The 6350-nt window shown below is 45.2% G+C and overlaps 1 pseudogene; it reads left to right on the forward strand.

Moving 5' to 3' along the window:
* Nucleotides 1-4747: 4747 nt before the first annotated feature.
* LOC145292505 (U2 spliceosomal RNA) lies at nucleotides 4748-4885 on the forward strand (annotated as a pseudogene).
* Nucleotides 4886-6350: the final 1465 nt, after the last annotated feature.

Consider the following 6350-nt stretch of genomic DNA (forward strand, 5'->3'; position numbering starts at 1 on the left):
TAAAGAGCCCAGAAAAACGGAGGGTGTACCACGGCCAGTGTCACCTATTGCTCCTCAGCCACTGTTCACCTTGAACAGCCCACAGCCTCCTTCAGGAGAGGATCCCCCCAACTTTGGATGGAGAGGACGAAAGCAGCATAGCAGAGATAACTAAAAGGCAAATAGAAGAAGCGCTAGCTGCCCTAAGGAGTCTTGGCGGGAGTATCCAAAAGACTACCCAAAAGTTTCGCCCAAGAAGGACCAACAATCCAGAAGGATCGAATCCCCAACATCAGCCAGAGGAGCTCCAACTCCAGGGAAATCAATGGCCATGGAGAAACCTAATGCGGAAAAGTCCCTCATAAGTGACTCGGCAGCAAGGTAACCAGCAAGAAAGAAGAGAGGTGACCAGGGAGTCAGACAAAGCCAGAAGGCAACATCCAACCCTGACTGGCCAGCTCTGACCCTCAATAAGGCCAATACCAAGCTGCAGCAACAACCAAAAGCAGTGCCAGCAGACCCACGTCCAGGGCCGTCCAACCCACCACAAGAGCCGACAGCAGCATGGGGCATGAAGACGCAGCAGGAGAACCTGACTCCGGAGGGATATAGGGAACTATTCAACTCCACATACAAGGAGTACACGGTGGGCAACATTATGCAACCCCTCCCAGGTCAGATCGAGGAGGAGAAAAGAGTTCTTTCACTTATTACGTCAGACCTCAGGACCCGGAATTTGACTGGGGTTGACAGGGACAGCATGGTGGCACTCCTCCTGGAGCAAAATATTCCAACCAGCTATATATGCAGGAGGAGCTACCCCATGTGGGATGTGCTGCTCCCCAGTCAAGAAGACGCAGTAAGGCTCGCAAGCACCGACCACAGGGGTAAAAGAATAAGACTCCAACCGGAGTACTTAAGCAAGAGGAAGGCCAACGTCTCCGTGCTGAACGTTTCTGTCTACATGAGCGCCAACCAGGTTGGGGCTATCCTAAGTCAGTATGGAGATGTGGAAACTGTAACACCAGTCTGCAGCCAAGACCGGAGAACACAAGGTCAGAATGGTCGTGGACAAGGCTGAATTTGAAAAAATCCCAGCCATGTTGAAATTCGGGGACTCGACCATGACCCTCATAGTGGAGGGAAGAAAGCCCCACTGCTGGCACTGCTAAAAACGAGGACACATGGCCAAGGACTGCCCCAAAAGACTCCTGGCCACAGTCCCTCCAAAACCGCAAGGGTTGGCCCCGACCATAAAGCCAACCCAAACCTCGGCTGCAGCCCAACCATCTACTTCTGCCACAGTCAAACCGGTTCAAGCAGCAGAGGCTGGATGATCGACGGTCACTAAGAGGGGCAGACGTCCCCTAAGGGTTCCCGAACAAACAGTGACCATTGACGAACCGACCACACACCCATGGACATCCCGGCGCCCTCTTCTTCAAACAAGAGGAAACTTCAAGACTCAGATCGTTGGAAGAAGAGAAGACCACAGCATCAGCAGTGGCAGAAACAGCAAAGGCAGCAGGTGAGAGAACGAAGACAAAGAGGAGGAAGAGCAGGAAGACGAAGGGAAACACCCCAACCCCATAGACAAAGTTTCAAACGCCGAGGCTGATCTCCCCACAACCCCAACCCCTAAACAGCCAGAGCAATAGGCTCCCCCATCCCCAAACCCTCCAGAACTCTAGCATCCAACATCCTCAGAAAGGACTAATATAGCCCCCAACAAAGCAACACCCTCAGCACCAAACACCCCTACACCCGACACGCCCACCCCCAGTTCCTCCTCCCCTACTCCTCCTCCCCCTGCTAAAGAGAAACCAACCCCAACCACAACAGTCCACACGGAGCAGACAAAAAAACTCCCCTTCCTTCCAGGAGGAAGGATATGTGAAACGGACCGTCTGCCAACTATACCTGAGCTCAAAGACCAGCAGAAGGTCCGCTACAACCAACTGAAGGACTTTGTATACGTCAGGGGCGATAATGTCATCGACCCAACCAAGTTCGAAGATGCTCCCTTGTTGACCACATTTGTTAGGGTCAACAAGGATTCCAGGACAGAGGCTCTCTGGGCCATGATAGATGTCGCAAAGGATGCAATCCCAGGCCAGCAGCTGGTGGACACGGAGCATCCTTCGCTGAACAATTTAGTTTTCAAGTGTGAGGGTAGAGTCCCTGTTTACATCCACCCCCTCCTTTTACAGGGCACTAAAACTAACCTTTCCTCTGGACGTGGAGGCGTGGCCAAGAATGGATTACACTCAGCTGACTTACTAACCGGAAGCCTTGGACAAGCCTGCCATGTCCTCACTCCCGAGGATTTCAGGCCCATGTATGACACTGAATAAGGTAGGTGACCATGGCTTTAAACTTGGCTACTTATAATGCGAGGGGCCTCAGATGTCGAAGCAAGGTCGCACGCGTGCTGAGAGATCTGGTGTCCCTCAAGGTAGATATTGCCACTATACAGGAGACCCACTTTATTTATGACAGGGATTGTCAGGTGCTGGTGAACGATTACGATGTTTACTCAGCATATGGCAATACCTATAGTCGTGGAATCTCCTTGCTAGTAAATCGCACCCTATCAGCGTTGGTGAATGTTGTTCATGTAGACGGTGACAGGCGGGCGTTTGTCGTCGTCGATGTTGCCATTAATAGCAGTGTATTTTGGATAGTCGCAGTTTCCGCACCTAATCCCGCTGTGGAGAGAGCTTCCTTCTTTCGATGGGTGGAGGGTTTTATAGATGATCCAGAGAGGGTAGTCTTAATGGGTGATTGGAATGCCATCCTTGATCCCAAGATAGATAAGGTAGGGGGTACTAGCGGGTCGGTGTGGTGTGACAGCAGTCTTTCTGTCCTGATGGCTTCGTGTGACCTGATCGACAGATTTTGCCTGGATCACCCGGGGCGGCAGATGTGGACGTGGCATCCTAATGCGCCTTCCCATCCAAGTACTTACTTGGATCAGATGTTAGTTAGAAGAGGCGATATAGATTTTCTACCTTGCCCCACGTTTCACTTTTTAGGACACTCGGACCATAAACTAGTTATGGCCCGCCTGAACTTGAGCTCTAGGCCTAAACTGGCCGGATACTGGAAGTTCAACAGCACCTTGTTGGAGCTGGAGGACTACCGGTTTAAGGTTACAGAGATAATCCAACGGGCATTAGTGGGGGCGGTTACCGGGAGTAAGTGGTGGGTTAGTCTCAAGGCTAAGATTAGACGCTTCTCTGTCCAGTACAGCCAACGCCTCACGCCTGATAAGGCTAAGGCCAAGAAGCGTATAGAGAATAGGCTGACCTGGGTGGTGGAGGGGGGGACACTCTAGAGATACCACTAGCTAAACAGGACCTCAACCGCTTGGCCAGCGAGCGGTACGAGGGCCAGATAGTTAGGGCTAGGCTAATGAAAGTCTCGAACGAGTTGAGCTGGGCGCCAGGACGGGACTTTCTTACAAACTCGGAATTTTCCCTTACCTGGCGACTTGCCTGGAACGCACTGCCCCTCCTTGAAGAACTCAACCTGTACAATGAAGAAACCCGGGTCTACTGCCTGCACTGCGACGAGGACATGGTGGAAACAGCCGGTCATGCCTTTTTCCACTGTGGCAGGCTCAAGACCCTCCTAGGGTACGTCAATGATCGATACCAAGCGCTGGCTTGAACTCGACGAGTCATATTTTGTGGAGAACATTGATCCGCCGCTGCTTAGGGAGAAAAGAATGTTTTTTCTAGCAATACTGGCAGTAGCGAGGATGGTCCGCGAAGGGATATCTGTTCCGGATCGGGATCTGATTGTCTACTTTAAACATCTGCTTAAGGTAAAGATCAGATGCGATTGGAAGAGGTTGCCTCGAGTGGCCTTTGACAAGAGGTGGGTGCATGACGCTAGCTTACTCGGAGGTCACCGCCTACCCATCCCATCTTTCCCTTTTTTGTTTTTGCCAATTATTTATTTTTCCTCCTACACCCGATAAGAATTCTTCCCAATCCCCACTAGGGATCTTCACGCTTGTTTTCGGTGCCCCGGAAAACAGTAGGTGATCTAACTTTCTAGATTAGCTCAGGCAGAGACCTTACTAACAATGCATTAGACAATATATTATTTTTTTGTATATTTTTTCTAGATTCCCTACTCCCCAACACGAACTGTTTCTCTTCCAAATTCAAGAACTTTTTATTTTTCAATGAATTGAACTTTTTTCACACATTAAAAAAAAAAAAAAAAATTTGCACACACACACAAACACACACACATACAGAAATTGTATGTATATCCTTCTTTGCAAAAACGTTAGTTTGGAGTCCACAGAGTGAATGAGGTATTGTGGTAAATGTTGCCAGTCAACAGTAAAGTCACCAAAGACTCCATTTTCACTTCAGTAGCAAAGACCCTGCAACACTCCCCCTCCCAGATCTTATAGGGCCTTGTGCCTAAATTTGTTTTCTAAACTTGAATTTTACTTTTAATTTATTTTAATTTTACATTGAATTATTTTGATTGTAATTTTCATTTTAACGAAATAAATTATATATCAAAATCAAAGTGTAGTATCTGTTCTGGCAGACACTGCAAGCAAAGACCATATGTGGGGGCAACTCCACATATAAGACCTTGGTCAATGTAGGGGCAACCCTTCATACCAATTGTCACTATCCAGCTCCCCTACTCCCCGGGGAGTTGGTCCCCATTTCCCCTTCACTCCTCACATAAAAAATCGGCCTTGTGCCTAATTTGCTCGGTGGGGGAGCAAATAAATACCTTTTTCTTGGCCTTTTGGCCAAGATCAAAGTGTATTATCTGTTCTTACTACATGCTGTACTTATGTTTGTAACTTTGTGATATAAAGTGGGGGATCACTTTTCTGTATTAATTTAATGTAAAATGATCACCCACTTGACAACCAGTCAGTCTCAAAGCCATTCAAGTCATTCTCCAGATCATTCACGTTGTTTTTGAAGGATTCCAGTTTTTTTTGAAACATTCAAGTCATTCTTAAGGTCATTCAATTCATCCTTAAGTTCATTAAAGTCATTGTAAGTCATTTACTTTTTATTTATTTAAGTCATTTCAGCCCATTTTTCGGTCATTTTAGTTTATCTTTAAGAATTTCATGTCAATCCTACAATTCACGCATTCATTCATTACACGAGAGCATGTGACTAATGGCTATCGACCTTGTTTTTACCAAAGCGGTTAACAATGCATCTTTTAAGTTTAATCTATTACAAACTGATATACATTATTGCATACTTTACATCATTATATTAAAACAAAAATCCTTTGTTCTTATTTCGAATTATTTAATAAAGTAAAAATTTCATTTTTTACTTGATTATTAAATTTAAAAGCTATTTATGTCCTAGCATTTTCAAGTTAAATTCAGGTTTTACGATATTTTTGTTTATTATATTGTTAGATTATTTGCTCGAATAACTTTTAATATTTAGTTATTAATTAAAAATAGTATTTTTTCTAGATTAAATAATTCGAAAGAGGAAAAATGATTTTTGTTTTAATTTAATTATTAATACTTTATTTATTTTATTTTTTCTTTTCTTCTTCATTTGTGTATTCTTCTTCCCTTCCTTTTTCATCGTCAACTCTATCCTCTACTTTTTTTTTCATCTTTCATATGTTCATCTGCTTCATTTTTAGGTGTCTTTACAGTGTTTCTTCTTTTTCGTGGTATTTATGCAGATTATGAACATTGCTGAAATAATAACGCTATTATTTATTGACCCAGTCTTAACAGGGAAGTTATCGAACAATTCATTAAAGAACACCTACCGTATACATTTGGATTTTACTTGAACATAATATATAAAATATAGCATGTCCGTAATATGCATAGGTACAAAACAATGAACACTACGTTGGTCATGGCCACCATTCTCCGACACTTGACAACAGTGACAAATGGTTTTAAACGTGGACAGGGCCCGCAAGTAACCTGCGCAATTCACCAATAACTGCCAGTGCACGCTAATGTCAGCAGGTCACAGTAACCTCATAAAATATCACTATCCAACAGCTACTAGCAATAACACTCATAACCGGCACTGGATAACAGTTCTCGCCACTAGATGACAATTCCCGACACTGGATGACAGTACCCGACAATTAAAGACAGGCGGTTTCATTTCGGAGCAATCCAATAGACGCCATGCCCGACAATGAAGGATTGCTGTTGAGGCAGCCTGTGACTACCAAATACCTCAAAACAACACTACACTCCGCGACTACCAGTAATCGTTACTAGCACCTACTGACTGACAATTTCATTTTGGAGCAGTCAAATTTAGGTCCATACTGGTCATAGCCGTCAGTGAAGAATAGTGACCGGCACACTTCGACAGTGG

This window comes from Euprymna scolopes, chromosome 13, assembly GCF_053919585.1.
Source record: "Euprymna scolopes isolate OS-2025 chromosome 13, ASM5391958v1, whole genome shotgun sequence".
NCBI lineage: Eukaryota > Metazoa > Mollusca > Cephalopoda > Sepiida > Sepiolidae > Euprymna > Euprymna scolopes.